The 23,009-nt window shown below is 46.5% G+C and overlaps 1 non-coding gene across 1 annotated transcript; it reads left to right on the top strand.

Moving 5' to 3' along the window:
* The first annotated feature begins 3,603 nt into the window (after positions 1-3,603).
* On the top strand, positions 3,604-3,694 carry trnar-ucu (transfer RNA arginine (anticodon UCU)). The gene is given in 2 exon segments: positions 3,604-3,640; positions 3,659-3,694. It is a non-coding gene; the product is annotated as a tRNA-Arg (tRNA).
* Positions 3,695-23,009: the final 19,315 nt, after the last annotated feature.

The raw sequence follows: 23,009 nt of genomic DNA, 5'->3' as shown, positions 1-23,009 counted from the left end.
AAATCCCCCATCCCTGGATCCATTCTGGTAAATCGCCTCTGCATCCCCTCAAGGACCCTCACATTCTTTCTAAAGTCTGCTGAGCAGAACTGGAAGCAACACTCCAATTGGGGCCTAACCAGAGTTTTATAATGGTTCAGCATAACTTCCCTGCTTTTGTACTCAATGCCTCTATTTATAAAGCCCAAGATCCCATATGCTTTGCTAACCACTCTCGCAATATGTCTTGCCACCTTCAAAGATCGGTGCACATGAACCCCAAGTCCCTTTATTCCAGCACACTCTTTATAACTGTGCCATTAAGTATATATTGCCTCTCCCTATTCCTTATGCCAAAATACATCACCTCACACTTGTCACTATTAAATTCCATCTGCCACCTGTCTGCCCATTCTGCTAGCCTATCACTGTCCTGTTGCAGGGAGTTCATATCATCCTCACTGTTTGCCACTCCTCCAGGTTTGGTGTCATCGGCATATTTTGAGATTCTACTCTGTATTCCAAGATCCAAGTCACTTACCTTCAGCAAAAAAAGCAGTGGTTCTGGCACTGACCCTTGGGGAACACCACTGTCCACTATCCTCCGGTCTGACCAAGAACCATTTAATATGACTCGCTGTTTTCAGTCTTTAAAACAATTTACTATCCAAATGGACACTGACGCTCCTAATCCATGAACCCCAATTTTGTTAACCACCCTTTTATGTGGTACTTTATAAAATGCTTTCGTAATATCCATATAAATAACATCCACTGCATTCCCTTCATCAGTATTCTCAGATCGTTTATCAACAAATGCAGTTAGATTCGTCAAGCATGAACTCCCATTGATAAATCCATGCCCACTCTCCTGAATTAACTCAAACCTCTCCAAAGGACTTGATTTTTTTCCCTGACCTGTTGATCTCATGCTGATAGCAAGCTCACCATAGATCATGTATTTGGCAATGTGACCGTCATCCATTTGGCCCAGTCAACAGAGTCACCGCTGACTCAAGAGGGCAAACATGCTGCGTATCCCTGCACGCTGGTGTACTTCCGCATTCAGCACTCTGTCCTGCCAGGAGATGCCCAGTATCCATCTGAGGCAGTGGAGGTGGAAGCTGTTCAGCCGCTTTTTTTGGCTTTTATAAGTTGTTGATGCTTCTCTACTATAAAGGAGGGTGCTGAGAACACAAGCCTGGTACACGTGGAGCTTTGTATTTTCGGTCAGTTTGCTGTCGGTTCACACTTGTCTTCTCAACTTTGACATGACAGCTGCAGCATTGGCAATTCTGGTGCTGATTTCAGCATCAAGGGCCAGATTGCTGGTGATTGTTGATTGAAGGTATGTGAAGCTGTTGACAACCTCCAAAGTGAGGTTGTCGATGTTGATGGAAAGTGGAGTCTCTACGTCCTGGCCCGTAACTTTCATCTTCCTGATGCTGATTGTCAGTCCAAACTCTTTGCAGGCCAGGGAGAACCGATCTACAAGCTGCTGTGACTGAACTTCATTATGGGATGTCAGCACAGCATCATCAGCAAATAGCAACTCACAGACTAGGAATTTACCCACTTTGGTCTTGGCGCACAGTCTTGCCAAGTTGAACAGCTTGTCGTCAGCTCTGATGTGCAGGTGAACACCTGTATCTGAGTAATTGAAAGTGTGCAATAGCAGCATGGAGAAGAATATGCCAATTATAAAGGATGTGATAACTAGACAGTTCGAAAATGATGACATGATTGGGCAGAGTCAACATAGATTTATGAAAAGGAAAACAGGTTTGAAAAACCTGTTGAGATTTTTGAGGATGTTACCTATAGAACAGATAAAGGAGAACCAGTGGATGTGTGGTATTTGCATTTTCCTTTGGTAAGGTCCCACACAGGAGGTGAGTAAACAAAATTAGAGCACATAGGCTTGGGGATAATATACTGATATGGATTGAGAATTGGTTAACAGACCGAAAACAGAGAGCAGGAATAACGGGTCCTTCTCAGGATGGCAGGCCTTTACTATTGGGGTACTGCAAGGATCAGTGTTGGAGCCACAGCTGTTAACAACCTATATAAATGATTTGGATGTGGGGATTAAATGTAATATTTCCAAGTTTGCAGATGACACAAAGCTCGGTGAAGTGTGAGTTGTGAGGAGGATGCAGAGAGGCTTCCAGGGGACCTGGAGAGGCTAAGTGAATGGGCAAGAACATGGAATATAATGTGAATAAGTGTGAAGTTATTCACTTTGGTAGAATAAACAGAAAGACAGAGTATTTCTTAAATGGTGAGAGGTTGGGAAGTGTCGATGTCCAAAGGGACCTGGGTGTCCTTGTTCCTGAGACACTAAAAGCTCTTGTGCAGGTGCAGCAATCAATTAGGAATGCAAATGGTATGCTGTACCCACACGAGGGGTCATGAGTACAGGAGTAAAGATGTCTTGCTGCAATTGTCTGGAGCCTTGGTGAATCCGCACTGGAGTATTGTGTACAGTTTAGTCTCCTCATCTTATGAAGGATACACTTGCCATAGAGGGGGTGAAACAGAGGGTCAACAGACTAATCTTTTTTTTGCATTTATTTCATTTCATCTCAGTTTGTTCAGTTTGCTTACCTACTGTTTTTTCAGGTTTGTACTTCCTGCTGTTCAATATTCAGTCCATTAACACCTAATCTGTACTAATGCTTTGTCTTTCAACACACCATTAACATATTGTTTGCCTTTGCTGCATGACCTTTTGGTCAGCTATGTGGCCTTGTCCAATCTACACCTTCTCCTTTGTTATCTCTTGCCCCACCCCCACCCCACTTGCTTATAACCTGTGACTTTTCTAATATATGTCAGTTCCGAAGATGGGTCACTGACCTGAAACGTTAACTCTGCTTCTCTTTTCACAGATGCTGCCAGACCTGCTGAGTGGTTCCAGCATTTCTTGTTTTTATGTCACCAGACTAATCCCTGGGATGGTGGGATTGTCTGATGAGGAAACTGGGCCTGTATTCCTTAAAGTTTCGAAGAATGAGAGGTGATCTGATTGAAACTGACAAAATTCTTACAGGGCGTGACAGTGTGGATGTAGACAGGATGTTTGCCCTGGTTGGTGAGTCTAAAACCAAAGGACATCGTCTCAGAATAAGGAGTAGGCCATTTAAAACTGAGATGGGTGGAATTTCTTCACTCAGACGGTGGTGAATCATTGGAATACGGTGCCCCAGAGGGCTGTGGCAGCTCAATCATTGAGCATGTTCAAGACAGAAATTGATAGAAATCTTGATACTCATGACATCAAGGGATATGGGGATAGCACGGGAAAGGGGCTTTGAGGTAGCTGATCAGGCATGATCGAATTGAATGGCAGAGCAGGCTCGACGGGCTGAATAGCTTACTCCGATGTTCCTCTGTTCCTAAGAGAGTTGGCGCCAGCGCGCAGCCCTGCTTTACCCCACTGCTGATCTTGAAAGCGTCTGATGTTGCTCCATTGTAACTGATGGAACTGTGCATGTTCTCGTAGAAAGAAGAGATGATGCCCAAGAGGTCAGGAGGGCAGCCGATGTTCCATTGCAGTTTGAAGAGGCCGTCTCTGCTGACAAGATCAAAGGCCTTAGTGATGTTAATAAAAATGTCTGAGGCTCTGTGGCGCAATGGATAGCGTGTTGGACTTCTAAATCATGATTAAGATGATATTCAAAGGTTGTGGGTTCAAGTCCCACCAGAGTCAGATTTTGGACCAGAAACAGAGGAGCACAACGGAACAACAAATGAAGAAATGCGTCAAAAGCACAGACTCGGAGACAGAGCGAGAGAGAGAGGAGCAGAGCAGGGGAAAATAAATTGAGGAGTGACGTCACAATGGAGAGTGAGAGCAGGGAAACAGAGAGCCGCTGGGGTGAGGAGACAGGATTTGGTTCTTTCTTCGGTGCAGTGCAAGGAGCTGTTTGGTGAGGATCTGGTAAGCTGTGACATCACAGGCAAGCAGGTAGTTGATTGGTTTGGAAGAACCGACCTGCTTGATGCGCATCTGGTAAGTGATTAAGATCCATTTTAGTCCTAACGTTTAAAATAGTAAACAAACTAGTGGTAAGTTTAATAAAATATGCAATAAAATGAATAATTGAATAAAATATTTAAGTAGTTAATTGAAACACGTTAAGGATGACAGGACAGGTGATGTGTCACAGCTGCAGCATGTGGGAGTTCCTGGATGCCAGTGTGATCCAGGGCAAACACGTCTGCAGTAAGTGTTTGCGGCTCAAAGAGGGAGAAAAAAGGAATGTAGTGGTAGCAGGGGACAGTATAGTAAGGTGAATTGACTCTGTTCTCTGCAGCAAAAGCAAGGGTCCAGACGGCAGTGTTGCCTGCCGGTGCCAGGATTCAGGACATCTGCTCAGGGCTGGAGCGAAACATACAATGGGAGGGGGAGGATCCAGTCGTCGTGGTCCATGTCGGTACCAGCGACATAGGCAGGACAAGGATAGAGGTTCTGCAAAGTCAGTATGAGGAACTAGGCACCAAATTAAGAAGCAGAACCTCAAAGTTAATCATCCCTGGATTATTACCTGAGCCATGTGCAAATTGGCATAGGACAAATAAGATTAGAGAAAGTAATGTGCGGCTGAAAGACTGGTGTGGTAGTAGTGGGTTCTGGTTCATGGTGCATTGGCACCAGTACTGTGGAAAGAGGTGGCTGTACCGTTGGGACGGTCTACACCTGAACCGTGCTGGTGCCGGTGTTCTAGCGAGCCACATAACGAGGGAAGTAGAGACGGTTTTAAACCGAACAGTGGGGGCAAGGGATCAAATTTGGGAAGATATGGTGAATCAAGGAGGAGAGACAAGGCAAGAGAGAAAGGTATAAGTATGGGAAATGATAAACAGACTGTGACAGGAAGGGACAGAATGTACAAATCTAAGAGTAAATCGACAGATAAGGCTAGCGGTGACAAAAATAATAAAAGGACAAAACTAAATGCTCTGTATCTGAATGCATGGAGCATTTGAAACAAAACAGATGAACTGGGAGCACAAATAGAATAAATAAGTACGATCTGATAGTCATTACAGAGACATGGCTGCAGGGCGACATAGATTGGGATGTGAATATTGGAGGTGACATGGCATTTTGGAAGGACAGGAAGCTAGGAAAAGGTGGCGGGGTAGCTCTGTTAATTAATGATGGTATTAGCGTAATAGAGAGGGATGACGTGAGTTCTGGAGATCAGGATGCAGAAGCAGTTTGAGTACAAATGAGAAATCATAAAGGCAAGAAGTCACTTGTGGGAGTGGTGTACAGGCCACCTAACATTAACCACACTGTCGGATGGGATATAAAAGAAGAAATAATGGCAGCTTGTCAGAAAGGTACTGTGATAATTATGGGGGATTTTAATCTAAATATAGATTGGAAAATTCAGATGGGCAGAGGTAGCCTAGATGAGGAATACATAGAATATTTTGGGGATAATTTCTTGGAACAATACATTCTGGAGCCAACCAGAGAGCAGGCTATACTAGACCTGGCATTGTGCAACGAGATAGGATTAATTAATGACCTCATAGTTAAGGTGCCCCGAGGTAGCAGCGATTATAATATGATTGAATTTTACATTCAGTTTGAGGGAGAGGAGAGTGGGTCCCAGACTAGTATTTTAAATTTAAATAAGGGCAATTATAAGGTCATGAAAGCAGAGCTAGCTAAAGTGAACTGGCAAATTAGGTTAAGGGATAAGTCAATAGAGATGCAGTGGCAGACATTTAAGGGGATATTTCAGAATACACAGAATAGATACATTTCAACGAGAAAGAAAAGTTCCAAAGGTGGGACTCACCATCCATGGTTCACGAAAACAGTTAAAGATACTATCAAACTTAAAGAAAAAGCCTATAATTGTGCAAAGGTGGGAGGCAGGTCAGAAGATTGGACAGAATATAAAAAAACAGCAAAGAATGACTAAAAGATTGAGAAGGAAGGTAAAATTAGAGTATGAGAGAAAGCTCGCAAGAAATTTCAAGACAACTAGTAAGAGTTTCGATAGATATTTTAAAAAGAAAAGAGTTAACAAAGCGACTGTTGGTCCAATAGAAAGTGTGTCTGGGAAATTAATAATGGATAATTAAGAGATGGCAGATGAATTGAACAGATACTTTGCATCGGTCTTCACTATTGAGGATACAAATAACATCCCAGTATTAGCCGTATATCAGGAAATTGAAGGGATGGAGGAACTCAAGAAAATTACAATCACCAGGGAAGTGGTACTAAACAAATTGTTGGAGCTGCGGGTTGACAAGTCGCCAGGTCCTGAATTGGCTAGTGAGATAGTTGATGCGCTGGTTTTAATATTCCAAAATTCCCTAGATTCGAGAAGGTTCCGTTAGATTGGAAAAGAGTGAATGTAACTCATTTATTCAAAAAGGGAGGGAGACAGAAAGCAGGAAACGACAGGCCAGTTAGCTTAACATTTGTCTGAGGGAAAATGTTTGGAGCTATTGCAGAGGATGTTATAGCAGGGCATTTAGAAAAAATTAAGGTAATCAGGCATAGTCAACATGGATTTTTGAAAGGGAAATCATGTTTAACCAATTTATTGGAGTCCTTTGAGGGAGTTACATGTGCTGTGGATAAAGGGGAACCAGTGGATGTATTGTATTTCGATTTCCAGAAGGATAAGGTGCCATATCAAAGGTTATTGCAGAAAATAAAAGCTCATGGTGTCGGGGGTAACATATTGGCATCGATAGAAGATTGGCTAGCTGACAGGAAACAGAGAGTCAGCATAAATGGGTCATTTTCTGGTTGGCAAGAAGTAACGAGTGGTGTGCCACAGGGATCTGTGCTGGGGCCTCAACTTTTTACAATTTATATAAATGACTTAGATGAAGGGACCGAAGGTATTGTTGCTAAATTTGCTGATCACAAAGATAGGTAGGAAAGCAGGTTGTGAAGAGGATATAAGGGGGCTACAAAGGGATATAGATAGGTTAAGTGATTGGGCAAAGACCTGGCAAATGGAGTATAATGTGGGAAAGTCGGAAATTGTCCACTATGGCAGGAAGAATAAAAAAGCATATTATCTAAATGGTGAGAGATTGCAGAGCTCTGAGATGCAGAGGGATCTGGGTGTCCGAGGGCATGAATTGCAAAAGGTTAGTATGCAGGTCCAGCATGTAATTAGGAAAGCTAATAGAATGTTATCATTTATCACCATGGGAATTGAATACACTAGTAGGGAGGTTATGCTTCAGCTATACTGGACATTGGTGAGACCTCTTCTGCAGTACTGAGTACTGTACTGGTCTCCTTATTTATGGAAGGATGTAAATGCATTGGAGGTAGTACAGAGAAAGTTTACGAGACTAATACATGGAATGGGTGGGCTGTCTTACGAGGAAATATTGGACAAGCTAGGCTTGTCTCCGCCAGAGTTCAGAAGAGAAAGAGGCGACATGATTTGTTATTTAATTTATTAATTAACAAATTAGCTATCCTCCAGTCTTCTGGTACCTCACCCGTGGCTAACGATGATACAACAATCTCTGCCAGCGCCCCAGCAATCTCCTCCCTTGCTTCCCATAGCATCCTAGGATACATCTGATCAGGCCCTGGGGATTTATCCACCTTAATGCGCTTCAAATCCTCCAACACCTCCTCCTTTGTAATGTTGATATGCTGCAGGATATCGCTGTTCCCTCCCTTGAACTCACTAGCTTCCATGACCTTCTCCACGGTAAATACAGACGAGAAATATTCATTTAAGACCTCGCCCATTTCGCGTGGCTTCACACATAGATTGCTACACTGATCCTTAAGGGGACCTACTCTCTCCCTAGCTACCCTTTTACTCTTAATACACTTATAGAATCTTTTAGGATTCTCCTTTATCTTATCTGCCAGGGAAATCTCATGGACCCTTTTCGCCCTCCTAATTTCCTTCTTAAGTATACTCCTATATCCCCTATACTTCTCGAGGGACTCGCTCGATCCCAGCTGCCTATACCTGACGTATGCCTCCTTCTTTGTCCTGACCAGACCCTCAATATCCCTCGTCAACCAAGGTTCCCTAAACTTGCCAGCCTTGCCCTTCCATCTAACAGGAACATGCTGGCCCTGAACTCTTCCTATCTCACTTTTAAAAGCCTCCCACTTGCCAGACGTCCCTTTACCTGTAAACAGCCTCTCCCATTCAACTTTTGAGAGTTCCTGTCTGATGCCATGGAAATTAGCCTTCCCCCAATTTAGGACTTCAACCTGAGGACCAGTCCTATTCTTTTTCATAACTATCTTGAAGCTAATAGAGTTATGGTCACTGGTCCCAAAGTGCTCCCCCACTGCCATATCAACCACCTGCCCATTCTCATTTCCTAAGAGGAGATCGAGTGTAGCCCCTTCTCTAGTCGGGCCATCCACGTACTGCTTCAGAAAACTATCCTGGATTCACTTAACAAATTCTTCCCCATCTGATCCCTTAGCACTGAGGCAGTCCCAGTCAATATTAGGGAAGTTAAAATCACCTACTATTACAACCCTATAATTCCTATAACTATCTGTGATTTCCCTACATATATGTTCCTCCACTTCCCTCTGACTATTGGGGGGCCTATAGTATAATCCCATCAAAGGGATCACCCTTTTATTATTTCTAAGTTCTACCAGTATGGCCTCACTGGACATTCACCCCGGGATATCCTCTCTAAGTACTGCCGTGATGTCCTCCCTAATCAATAGTGCAACTCCCCCTCCTCTCTTACCTCCACCTCTGTCACGCCGGAAGGATCGGTACCGCGGAACATTGAGCTGCCAGTCCTGCCCATCCCTCAACCACATTTCCGTAATAGCTACAATACCACAATCCCATGTACCGATCCATGCTCTGAGTTCATCTGCCTTACCTGTAAGGATACTTGCATTAAAGTAAATGCAGTTTAGCCCACCAGACCTTCCACGATCCCTGTCCTGCCCCTGCCTGGCCTGCCTACTGGACTTGGTTGCTTTAACCTCTCCATTTGTCTCAACTATCTCATCGGAGAGACTACTACTTTGGGTCCCACCCCCGCTGCAAGACTAGTTTAAACCCTCCAGTGTATTACTATAAAATCTCTCTGCAAGGATATTGGTCCCCTTCCAGTTCAGATGCAACACGTCCCTCTTGTACAGGTCACCTCTGCACCAGAAGAGATCCCAATGTCCAAGTACCTGAAGCCCTCCCGCCTTCGCCAGTCTTCAGCAATGCATTCATTTGCCTAATCCTCCTATTCCTACCCGCACTAGCACGTGTCACAGGGAGTAATCCTGAGATTACAACCCTAGAGGTCCTGCTCTTTAACCTTCTGCCTAACTCCCTATATTCACTTTGCAGAACCTCATCCCTCTTCCTGCCTATGTCGTTCGTACCAATATGGACCACGATCTCTGGCTGCACACCCTCCCCTTTCAGAATTTCCGGCAGCTGCTCCGAAACATCCTTGACCCTAGTATTAGGGAGGTAACATACCATCCTGGAGTCTCGTTTGCGGCCACAGAAACGCCTATCTGCACCCCTTATGATAGAATCCCCTATCACAATAGCTCTTCCACCCCTTTTCCTCCCCTGCTGTGCAGCAGAGCCCTCCGTGGTGCCACGGACCGCGCTGTTGCTCTTTTCCCCTGGGAGGTCTTCCCCCCAACAGTAACCAAAGCGGTGTATCTGTTTGAGAGGGGGATGGCCACAGGGGACTCCTGCACTACCTGCCTGCTCCTACTATTCCATCTGGTGGTCACCAATCCCTTTCCTGCCTGTGCATCCATTACCTGCGGTGCGACCACCTCACTAAACATGCTATCCATGACGCCCTCAGCTTCGTGGACGCTCCACAGTGAAACCACCCGCAGGTCAAGCTCCATAATGCGAGTAGCCAGTAGCTGCAGCTGGATACACTTCCTGCACACATGGTCGTCATGGAGACTGGGAGGGTTCCTGAATCCCCACATAGCGCAGGAGGAGCATATCACGGGGCTGAGCTCTCCTGCCATGACTTACCCTTAGATTAATTAGTTAATCCCTTAATTAAAAAATACTAATGACACTATGGGCATTGTTCTACCCACTACAATCTAAAGTCCTTCATAAGCTACACTGAATAAAAAATACACTTTAGTAGTACTCATCTTATCAGCAGAGGTTTTTTTTCAAGTAAAAAAAGCTTTGCCCTTTTCTTTAAGATATTTAAATACACTAACAGCAGTGACTCACCAACCAATCACCTTGCAGCTCTCCTCTGACATCACAGTTGGCTTCTTTTTTTTCAAAACTCCAGCACACTGGAAGATCTCCACTCCACTCCTGGAAGGTAAGAGACTGGGCCTCGATCCTCGGATTGGATTTATAGGCTCCGCTCTCAACGTTCTCCTCATATCGGTCCATACAGGTCTGCTCCGCTCCGCTCCTCTCCGCTCCCGGAAGGTAATTCACCAGCATTTGCAGAAAAGTCGGTCTTAAGCTGTTGCAGTACCTGTTAGAAAGATAGTCTAAGCTATTCTGAAGTCATCTTCCAATGTCATCTACATGGAAGCAGGATTTTAAAGGATAAGATGTAGTTTTTAAAAGTCACTTCAATCTTGCTCAAGAGTCTTTACAAAGAAGCCAAGTAAATCTTGATAAAAAGTCATTTACATTTAGAGATCTTTTAAAAGCACTTCAATCTTGTTAATAAAAAGTCAGATGTAAATTTCAGAACTCTGATCAGGCTATGCTAAAAAGTTACATACAATTAAGAAATAAAATACAACATTTAAAAGCTCTGAGCTCCCTCTGAAAGTTGACCACTGCTGCTGCCGGTGTCTTCCTGGAATAGTGGAGCTGTTGTGTCAACAGAAAAGTCTTTCCCGAGCAGCCCTGAGCCTGTTGGTACCGGCTTTAATCCAACCCAGGTAAAAATCAGGGTACATTGTGGGCAATGAGCCCAAATTGCTGAACTACAGGTCCCTGTCACTTTAAAGAGTGGGCTGGTGCGATTATGATCAGAGGCTCCTTCTCAGCACATTTCTCACCACCACAACTTCCAGATGCTGGTGTTAGTGTGTGCATGTACTGGCAGTTGCAGTGCTCTTCAGACCCTCAATAGCAGTGAAAGTCTCAGAGTTCACCACTATTGGGGCTGTAGAATCCAGGCCAATATCTCACAGTCCTGTTAGATTTGCTCTCCCTCTGTACAAAATCAAACTCCACACATTGTCTTTCACTCACTCCTGTTTCCAGCCCTGATGATGCAGAAATCCCCTCTCAAAGGTACACAATCCAGTTGATTTCTGATCAAATACCTCCTTCCTCATTCAATAGAGGAAACAGAGACATGAACAGGAGTCAGGTGCAAGAAAGTTTCACCAACAGAGCAAAGAAAGGCACCAACAAAAGTCACGCCTACTTTCCAAATCATTTCATTGGAATATTCTTTCACTTGTTTTGTCGGATGACTGCAATAAATCTGAAAATGAGCACCACGAGGTTTGTGTTCACTAGTCACTTGTTCTCCTGTGTTTGTCTGTCAGGTTTGTAATTCAATTTGTATTGGATATTGAAGAGAATCTATTTTCAAGATGATTACACATCGTACTGTGTTTAAAGCAACCAACTTGTAAAATGGAAGATAATGAATGTTTCAATACCTGTGTGACCAGATTCTTCCAATGCTTTTCAACAGCTCGATTGATGATGCTTGTAATCTGTATCCTGTGGAGAATGGGAGAGGAGAATAAAAACATGGTGCATGAACAGGACAGACTGTGTAAAATGGGAGCACAGAAATACTGCCACCTCATTGAAAGTTAATGAGATTTATTCTAAGTCAGACACCTGTCCACAATGAACAAGTGAATACATTAATTGTCCACTTTCAATCTAAATGGGACTGAGGTTCCAACAGAGAAGTTTTCTGGAAAATACCTGCTTTTTTTTTGGGCCTCCTTATCTCGAGAGACAATGGATACGCGCCTGGAGGTGGTCAGTGGTTTGTGAAGCAGCGCCTGGAGTGGCTATAAAGGCCAATTCTGGAGTGACAGGCTCTTCCACAGGTGCTGCAGAGAAATTTGTTTGTTGGGGCTGTCGCACAGTTGGCTCTCCCCTTGCGCCTCTGTCTTTTTTCCTGCCAACTACTAAGTCTCTTCGACTCGCCACAATTTAGCCCTGTCTTTATGGCTGCCCGCCAGCTCTGGCGAATGCTGGCAACTGACTCCCACGACTTGTGATCAATGTCACACGATTTCATGTCGCGTTTGCAGACGTCTTTATAACGGAGACATGGACGGCCGGTGGGTCTGATACCAGTGGCGAGCTCGCTGTACAATGTGTCTTTGGGGATCCTGCCATCTTCCATGCGGCTCACATGGCCAAGCCATCTCAAGCGCCGCTGACTCAGTAGTGTGTATAAGCTGGGGATGTTGGCCGCTTCAAGGACTTCTGTGTTGGAGATATAGTCCTGCCACCTGATGCCAAGTATTCTCCGAAGGCAACGAAGATGGAATGAATTGAGACGTCGCTCTTGGCTGGCATACGTTGTCCAGGCCTCGCTGCCGTAGAGCAAGGTACTGAGGACACAGGCCTGATACACTCGGACTTTTGTGTTCCGTGTCAGTGCGCCACTTAGTAGTTGGCAGGAAAAAAGACAGAGGCGCAAGGGGAGAGCCAACTGTGCAACAGCCCCAACAAACAAATTTCTCTGCAGCACCTGTGGAAGAGCCTGTCACTCCAGAATTGGCCTTTCTAGCCACTCCAGGCGCTGCTTCACAAACCACTGACCACCTCCAGGCGCGTATCCATTGTCTCTCGAGATAAGGAGGCCCAAAAGAAACTGCAGTGCTGCAGTTTTAAAATTGATGAACTGGAACATCTTATACTAACTTTCAAATAACTGTAGTGATTGTATAGTTCTCATGGTGGAGAGAAGGAGTTGTTTATAAATATAAGCTGAAAGACACATTTGTGGATTGGTGAATGAGTTTTATCTTTCTGAAATGTATTTGTCCATTGGTTGCAGGTCACTGGAAATTCTTTTTTACATTTAAATTGTAGCAGCAGCAGTTAGCAGCAAAATGTCTGATTAATCAGAGTAGTGGGTCTGGGAAACACTTAAACAGCCGAGACCCTGTAAAACAGAACTCCAAGTAATAGTTTAAATAAGGCACTGAACTGACAGAGCGGCAAAGGCCTGCTCAGGTCAGGAAAAAAAACCCGACACGAACCTGACAGAACTACATTGGACCCGAGCCCGACCCGGCCCGAGTATCTCCATTTATTCCCGCGCCCGAACCGACCCTTACCCGACCACCGGAATGTTCACTTTATCTACCTCCTGAATCCGAATCGACAGGAAGCTGCAGCATGAGCGCAATGACGTCATAGAGATGCTCACTTGCTCACTGAGCAGACTCAGAGTTTCCCTCCTTGATGACCCGGACTCCCAGCTTAGGTTGGCTTTTCAACTTTTGACACTTATTAAACTCAACTTCCCAGCAGAGTTAAATGTAATACTTACTGTGTGTGTCCGACACGGACTCAGCCCGACCTGGACCCAGCCCGACCCGAACCTGGCCCGACCTGACCCGAGCCCGAAAGCCAGACCCGGAAGAGCGACCCAACACGACCCGGACCCGACACAGGTCGTCGGGTCCCGTTGGGTTCAGGTCGGGTGGCAGGCCTTTCCAGAGCGGAGGTCAGATGAGGATTGAATTAATTTCAATCACTGAATCTAAACAAGAAGTAAATCTGCCAGGAATGGAAGACTGTTCTTTATCTGTGAGGTTGTGGCGCATCGGTAGCGCGTCTGACTACAGATCAGAAGGTTGTGTGTTCAAATCACGTCAGGCTCAGTTGTATTTTACAGCAGTTCAAGTTCCTGGATTTGAAATCAGAAAAGAGTTCGTTCTCTTGGAATGTTCGTGCATGGTAGAATTTCAAGATCAACTTTAATAGATTAAAGTCCTGATTTCTGGTTCCGTTCCATTTCCATGCTCAGTTCTTATTTCACACTGTTTTATATCAGAACAATGTTTCAGGGTTGTGATGTGTCCATTGTTTGTGCAATCGCTCTGTCACCCAGTGTGAGAAATAAAACACAAACCGCACAGCGTGCGGCTCAAACCCATACCTGGCTCTGTCTATAGGCCGCTTAGTTCAGTTGGTGAGGACGCAGTGTTGAGAACAACAAGGCTGTGGATTTGATCCCCATGTGCGCTGTCACATGGTCAGTCATTAATTTGACACATTTTTGTAACACTTAAAATCCAACTTTTAGATGCAAACAAGTTTACATCAAATGTCAAAGGGAATTTATTTTGAATAACATCCATTGCATCTTTGTCACTGGTCTGGAGTAACACAGAATTCTTTCCAATTATCTTCTGTTTGCTAATAAACGTTGAACTCGTGGCCTGTTCTCGTTAATGGTCACGAGCAGCAAAAACAGACAGAGCAAGTCTGACCGCCCAGAGATGTGGAAAAGGCTTCAGTTTGGGACATATGCAGCAAATCAAATGTTCACCCGGCCCCGAAAGATTCAAAATCTGGGGAAAAGGACACAAGGAGATAGAGAATAAGCGAAAGCAGACAATTTAAATATTTCCCATCCTTGATAACTCTGTATTCCAATCCAACCTTCAGAGTTGGGTAAATAATTTTAGTGTAAATTGTGCAGCTCAAGAGTCAAAACCAAAGGGCGATGCAGAATAAAGGAGAACTGCCAAAACCCCAGATTGAACCAGGGATCTTCAGTCTAACACACTCCCAACTGAGCTATTTCAGTCTCACAGGCTTGGGATGATAAGTGGCAAGTAACATTCGCACCACACAAGTGCCAGGCAATGACCATCTCCAACAAGAGAGAATCTAACTATCTCCCCTTGACATTCAATACCATTACAATCACTGAATCCCCCACCATCAACATCATGGAGGTTACCATGGGTAGCCATACAAATAACGTGACTAGAAGAGCAGGTCAGAGGCTTGGAATCCTGAGGTGAGTAATTACAGTGCAGCTGTTGGCTCCACCCCAGGGGCTGAATTTGTTCTGTAAACCATGAAGCAGCTTCCTCTCAAATCCCAGGTTTATCAATAAATCCTCTTACAAAAGCCCCAAAGTGTGATATATTCCTCTCACTCATCCATGACTCCTGACTCCCCAAAGCCTGTCCACCATCTGCAATTCACTTGCCTGGATGGGTGCAATTCCAACTCAAGAATCTCAACACCGTCCAGGACAAAGCAGCCCACTTGATTGGCACCCCATCTACAAACATTCTCTCCCTCCACCATTGGCACACAGTGGCAGCAGTGTGCACCGTCTACAAGATGCACTGCAGCAATGCACCAAGACTCATTCGACAGCACCTTCCAAACCCAGCGACCTTTACCACCGAGAAGGGCAAGGGCAGCAAATGCAGGGGATACCACCACCTGCAAGTTCCCCTCCAAGCCACACACCATCCTGACTTGGAACTATATCGCCGTTCCTTCACTGTCGCTGGGTCAAAATCCTAGAACTCCCTTTCTCACAGCACTGTGGGTGCACCTACCCCACACGGACTGCAGCGGTTCAAGAAGGCAGTTCACCACCACCTTCTCATGGGCAATTAGGGATGGGCAGTAAATGCTGGCCTGGCCAGCAACGCCCACATCGCATGAATGAATGAATAAAAAAGTGAAGTAGCCCTTGTGTCATTGTTTTGGGAGAAAATATAACCCTGGTGGAATTGCCCCTCCCAATCACACCTCACTTCATAGAACATAGAAAATGGAGAACATTTATGGCACAGAATGAGACTATTTAGCAATCGTGTCTGTGCCAGCTGAAAAAGAGCGATCCAGCCCAATCCCACTTTCCAGGTCTTGGGAATGGGATCTGAACAGATCTCAGAGCTCACATTATGTGAATGTTCTGTTGAAGTGTTGGTGAGCTGATATACCAGGGGAGATTCACATTGTTGGACACAGTGTGAAATACATTCAAGTATTTATAAAACATTACAACATGTGAGTAATATTCCCCATTGATTTCTCAGCACTGATGGATTGTGAAGTGGGAGACAGCCAGAAGTCCCAGTGATCCACACTGACCATGAGCTGAGAATGAAATGAGAAAAAGTTCAATCTTCAGCAGCGAGATGCTACAGAGAGGTAAGAGTCCTGAATCAAGGAGAGACTTTCTCATCCTGCTGTTGAATCTCATTTCAAACACTCCTTGAACTCTCTGCCGAGGAATTCAGAGCTGGATAACGCCTGTAAAATCAGCCTAAAAAGGAAATAGAAAACACCCACCGTGGGCTCAAACTCAAAAACTTGAGATTCAGAGTTTCATGCTTTCATCGACTGAGCTCACTAGGCCTGAGACAGTGTCCCCGTCCTGTCTGTTATTGGACGGTGCAGCTGTTGGCTCCACCCCAGGGGCTGAATTTGTTCTGTAAACCATGAACCAGCTTCCTCTCAAATCCCAGGTTTATCAGTAAATCCTCTTTCAAAAGCCCCAAAGTGTGATATATTCCTCTCACTCATCCAGAACAAAAGTTACATCTTTTGCTCTTTTTACCTTCCAAACATTGACTTCTATTTTGCTCAGCATTTATTTCTCTCTCCGTTTTATGTTGTGCATTTCCTAATAAACATTTCATTTCAATTATTTATGAGGGATGAAATGAACAGAAAAGATTTTCTGCAATGGTACCAGGGGTGTGGGACAGAGTGAGTGGTTCGGATCTGGAATACACTGCCTGAGAGTGTGCTGGAGGCAGATTCAATCGTGGCTTTCAAAAGGGAATTGGATAAACAACTGAATAGAGAACATTTGCAGGGCTACAATGAAAGGGCAGAGGAGTGGAATTAGCTGATCTGCTCTTGCAAAGAGCTGCCAAGGACATGATGGACTGAATGGTCTCCTTCTGTACTGTAACCATTTGATTCCTTGATTCTAACTCTGTCAAGGTTGTTCTGAACTTGCTCTGCTCCAAGGAGAACAACCCCAGCTTTTCCAGTCTCTGCACATAACTGAAGTTATGAGGAACCATGGGGAACCCACTGTAAACCTTCCTCCAGACAGAAATACAACTGTTCACCACCACACTGTGACCCAGCTGTTCACATGATTTGGATGCGGGGACCAAATGTAGTATTTCCAAGTTTGCAGATGACACAAAACTAGGTGGGAATGTGTGTTGTGAGGAAGTTGCAAAGCGGCTTCAAGTGAATTTGGACAGACTTAGTGAGTGGACATGAAAGTGGCACATGAAATATAATGTGTAAAAATGTGAGGTTATCCACTTTGGTAGGAGAAACAGATGTGCAGATTATTTGTTAAATGGTAAGAGTGTGAATGTACAAAGGGGCCTGGGTGTCCTTGTCAATAAGTGACTGAAAGCTAACATGCAGGTGCAGCAAGCAATTAGGAAGGCTAATGATATGTTAGCCTCTATCGCAAGAGGATTTGAGTACAGGAGTAGTGAAGCCTTGCTTCAATTGTATATAACCTTGGTTGGTCTGCACTTTGGAATACTGTGTGAAGTTTTGTTCCCCTTACCTTAGGAAGGATATCATTGCCATAGAGGGAGTGCAACGAAAGTTCACCAGACTTGTTCCCGGGATGGCGGGACTGTCAAATGAAGAGAGATTGGAGAAACTGGGCCTGTATTCTCTAGAGCTTTGAAGAATGAGAGGTGATCTCATTGAAACTTACAAAATATTTAAAGGGATAGACAGGTAGATGAAGCTAAGATGTTTCCCCCGGTTGAGGAGTCTAGAACCAGGGGACACAATTTCAACGTAAGGGGAAAGCCACTTAGGACAGAGATGAGGAGAAATTTCTTTACTCAGTGGGTTGTGAATCTTTGGAATTCTCTACCTCAGAGGGCTGTGGAAGCTCAGTCATTGAGTATGTTTAAAGCAGAGATTGACAGATTTCTAAATACAAATGACATAGGGGATATGGAGATAGTGTGGGAAAAAGGCATTGAAGTGGACGATCAGTCATCATCATATTGAATGGCAGGGTGGGCTCGACGGGCTGAATGGCCTACTCCTGCTCCTATGTTCCTATCAGTCTGCAAACTTCATATGCATGCTGTCATTGTCCCTTTCATTCCATGGGCTTCAGTTTTACTGGCAGTCTAGTATGTGACATCATCAAGAAGGTTTTTAATAAGTTAAATAAGGAGAAATTGTTTCCAGTGGCAAAAAGGTCAGTAACCAGAGGATGTATTTATCAGGTGATTGAGAAAAGAACCAGAGGCGAAATGAGGTATGATTTTTTATACAGTGATGTGTTGTGATCTGGAATGCACTGTCTGATCAGGACTTGAAAGCAGCTTCAGTCGTAACTTTGAAAAGCAATTGGGATAAATACTGGAAGGAAAAATGTACAGATTACAGGAGACAGCACTGACACAATGGACCAAATGGTCTCCTTCTTTGGGTATCATTCTATGGTTTTATGAACATAATGTTGATACAATTCGCTGAGTTGGAAGGGAAGTGAACCCAGATTCCGGGTATTCTAAACACCAGACCCAAACCAAATGAACACGCTCGTTGTTTAATCTCTGTTTTTCACACCAGCTTCTCCTCGCTCTTTCTGTGTTTCCTGCCTGGTCTGTTCCTCTAACCTTCATTCCTGACACTCTATTGAGAATGGCCAACTCACTGCACCTCTCACTCACACCGTCACTCCACCCCTTCACCCACTTCCAAACCTCTTTGTTCAACAGTACCTCACATCTGCTCCTCTGCTCCATTAATATAACAGGAAAACATTTTCAAACAGACATTTCCAGACAGTGAACGTTCCAGTAAGACAAGGTAAAGATCAGATTCATTCACTTTAAACACAGAGAGAGCAGCTCTCCCTGTTCAGTCTAAGGAGCAGATGTGGTTTCACTCCCATTAGTCTTAGAGACATGCGCCAGAATTTTAAGGGACCGTTGGAGACGGGAATGGAGGCCGGGGAGGGGGAGGTGGGGTGTATAAAATAGGGATGGAAGACGTTGGACCGGATTTTTCTGTCGGCGGCTGACATGGAGGGCAGACTTAGCACATCCACACGGCAAGAAGGCATTGAAAGTATTTATGAATCCAATTGTCAGCAATTTTATTCACTGGATCCAATTGAACTAATAGAACACGGGAACCACGGGGCTTCAGAGCCTCGCCTGGTTAAAGGAGGTGACTGGGAGGTGGGAGCTGAGTGTTGTCTTCACTGGGAAGCTATCGGGTGAGGCAGCGTCACTTGGCAGCAAGGGTGGAGGGGGAAAGGGCATCGGGAAACACTGTCAGGAGTGGGGGCCAATGTGCCAGCTCTGCAGAGGGAACAACACCAGGGTGCCATTGGGGCAGTGCCACTTCATTGAGGATGACAAATGAGGTAAATGTGGCTGGGTGTTGTTTACTGTGAAGGCCTTGCACTCAGGGAGGGGCAACCTGTCATGGGCCTCATTCGAGGCTCCCATTGAGGAGGAGGAGGAGGAGTAGAGAGGAAGGGAGGGAGGCGCAGGCACCAGCAGGGGCACCACAGCAGCTTGGGGGCCCACATGAAGGCCAGCCTCGAACAGGAGGCTGGAGAAGGAGGCAGAGGAACACGTCAGCCGAGGTTCAACTACCTGCAGATGTCCGAGTGACAGTGTCTCCGCAGACTGCACCTCTCCACGGAGGTCGTCACTGATCTCTCTGCCATGATGCAGCTGTGCCCCATGCGACTTGGTGGGCACCTGATGCCAGTGTCACTGAAGGTCACCGTGCCACTGAACTTCTGCACCACCAGATCATTGTGGGGATCCACTGGAGATATGTGTGGAATCTTACAGTCTGTAGTGAATCAGTGCATCAAGGAGGTCACCAATGTCCTGTTCAGGAGGGCCGGTGACTATGTGCACATTGATCCAAACAGTCAAGCTGAGAGAGCTATAGGATTTGGGGCCATCGCTGGATTCCACCAGGTGTAGGGTGTCATTGACTGCACCCATGTGACCATCAAGGCTCCTGCAGACCAGCCAGCAGCCTTCAACAGGAAGGGCTTCCACTTGCTCAGTGTGCAATTGGTCTGCGACCACTGCAAATGGATCCCATAGGTGTGTGCACAAATCCCGGGAAGCAGCCACAACGCCTGCATACCAAGGTACTCCCAGGTGCCAGAACCTTTCCGCGGCCCCATCCGCTTTCAGAGATGGATCCTTGGAGACAATGGCTACCCACTGAGGACATGACTACTGACGTCTGTGAGGAACCCACGCACGGATGCAGAGGAGAGGTACAACACCTGCTGCGGGTCAACCCGAGCGACCATCAAGGAGGCCATTGGTCTCCTGAAGATGAGATTCAGGTGCCTAGATCGATCCAGTGGAGCCCTTCAGTATGTCCCGGCGAGGGTCTCGCATATCGTGGTGGTTTGCTGTGCACAGCACAATCTGGCATTACAGAGGGGCGAGGTGTTGACTAGTGAGGATATCGTGGAGTGTGATGTCTCCTCTGATGATGAGGATGTGGAGGAGGATGCTGCCCAAGCAGTGCCAGATGAAGAACCTCACTCACAGCAGGAAAGGGGCCATGAGATACACACAAGGGAGACATGAGACACCCTTATACATTCAAGTTTCCTTTGAGCCTTACCACCTTCTGGAACCACAGCAATAAAGTCTTAGCTTTAAGCAGCCCTGTTGTCGCCTCCTTCCTTCTGCACTGCAGAGTCCAGGTACACATCGCACAGTGACAAGGCCGAAGCTTTGTGAACTCAGGGCTTGGTCCCTCACTTCCAGCCCCTTGGGAGGAAGGGTTTAAATGAAGTCCCAAAGGGCATCAACAATAGGAAGGAGACATAGTGAGAGAACATCATTTCTTTCTTCCGTGTGACACCAAACGCAATCCTATCCATCTGGAATGCACATTCACCATGAACCCTAAGTGAATCTAGGTGCTCTTCTGAATTCTTTTCCGTGTGCTCCTACGTGGTGCTCTCCCTGTTCTGTCAGCTGAGATGGAGACAAGCTGCTGACCTTGCTTGGGATGACATTGGTGGCCGTCCTCTTGCTGCCTGAGGCCTGGAGGGCCCCGGCACACTGAGGGCCTCCTGCACAGGTACAGAGACCCCCCTCTGTCATCGAGGGTGATGGAGGCAGGCACTGGCATCGCTGGTGTCACTGGCAGAGGGGCTTTAGAGCTACTGTCCACACCAGGAGCACCCAGAGAGGAGACCCCAGATGTAGCAGCCAGCTGCTCCTCCCCAGTTATAAGACACACTTGTCCCTCCCTGCTGACCTGAGAGGGACGTGGACCTGGTGGAGAGTTCAGGTGCCTCGTCCCCCCTCTCGCCTTGTCACCACTGGATGGAGCTCATGGACAAAGTGATGGAGTGCAGGTCTGCGCACATCTCCGGCAGCCACTGATTGGTCGGCTGGATCTGGCTCTCCATCAGAGTCACCAATCTCTCAAGGAAGGAAGCCAGACACACCCCCATCGGAGACAGTACAGCATGCAAGGCCTGGATGGACTCCTCCATCATCCGAGCTTGAGTACACATAACCTCCGGCAACTCTGCCAGATGTTGCCTGACCTCTTGCTGCAGCTGCAGCATTTCCCGTGTTGCTGGTGACACCAGAGGCACGTCATCAGCCTGGGACTCAGCATGGGCCTGGCCTCCCACAGACTCCCAACTGCCAGTGGCCTCGGCTGTCACAGCCTCCGTCAGCTGCCCGGGCCTGTCTGTGACGTTCTCACCAGCTTGTGTGACCAAATCTAACATCGAGTGTATTCCCACCGAGTGAGGGCTTCTGTGCTGGTGGAGGGTGCAGGGGAATGATGTGACGGTGCACCCTCTGAGGCTCCCACCTCCTCCTCAGAGGTGTCCGGCTGTCCCCCAGTCTCTCCAGCTCTTCATGCTTGTCGTTCATCCTAGCCTGCATGAAAAAACAGTGACATTGAAGGGTTAGGGTCTGCCCATCGCGACATTCCAACCACCCCTACTGTGCAGCTCCATTGATGCAGTGGTGAACAGATGTGCAGTGTGGTTCCTTTGCAGCGGATGCTCCCTTGTGCCCCAGGAGATGTTCAGTCACTCTCTTGGGTAGCTGACCCTGTCTCTCCATCAGCTATGGAGCAGCTGCCTTGCTGCCCGGCCTGTTCCATGGCCTCCTCCTCCATCGGGATGAGGACACGGAGATAAGGCACTCCACCGCCAGTCTTGACACGCTCTTTCCGTGTGTGGGCTGTCTTCTCCTGCAGCCACTATGATGAACAAAGTTAGTCTCCCAGCGGGGACAAGCCCAACATCTCTGATGGTGATAGTCCAGCAGTCCATGATGGGGACACACGTATTCCTCCTGCATGTGGCCCCCTCTCGAGGGACTGTGTGAGTTTATACAATGACTGACGTGCACCTCTCACCGAGATGCAGCCAAGCCTCAGGCAGCATGTCCTGCTGCCCTTCCCCAATACACATGACTTAGTGGTCACTCCCTTTCCACCAAACACTCCCTCTCACTCTGCCACATGCAATGTCCAAAGGGTCCAAAGTGTTTGGACTTCTCACCTGAGCAGCCTGGATCAGGTCATTGACCCACTTCCTGCACTGGATCCATGTCCTGGGGGTGACCCCACAGCTGCTGACTTCACCTACTATCTCCAGACAGCTTTACTTGGTCAGGTGGGCAGGTCTTCACCTCCCATCCCTGGGAAAGAGGTTCTTCCACCTATCTCTTGCCACCTGGAGGCGAACCTGCAGGAAGGCATCGCTAAACTGTGGGACCATGGTCACTGCAGGCTCGCATTCAGCTCCTTACCTATCAGGCAGCAGAGGCAGCAGAACGGGTCCTGGGGCAGCAGATGCAGCAGAACAGGTCCTGGGGCAGCAGAGGCAGCAGAATAAGTCTTGGGGCATCAGAGGCAGCAGAACGGATCCTGGGGCAGCAGAATGGGTCCTGGGGCAGCAGAACGGATCCTGGGGCAGCAGAGACAGCAGAATGGGTCCTGGGGCAGCGGAGGCAGCACAACGGATCCTGGGGCAGCAGAATGGGTCCTGGGGCAGCAGAGGCAGCA

The sequence above is a fragment of the Heterodontus francisci genome, unplaced genomic scaffold (genome assembly GCF_036365525.1).
Source record: "Heterodontus francisci isolate sHetFra1 unplaced genomic scaffold, sHetFra1.hap1 HAP1_SCAFFOLD_708, whole genome shotgun sequence".
In the NCBI taxonomy this organism is placed as follows: Eukaryota; Metazoa; Chordata; class Chondrichthyes; order Heterodontiformes; family Heterodontidae; genus Heterodontus; species Heterodontus francisci.
The sequence above is the reverse complement of the archived record's forward strand: the minus strand, read 5'-3'. Positions and strand labels throughout refer to the sequence as shown.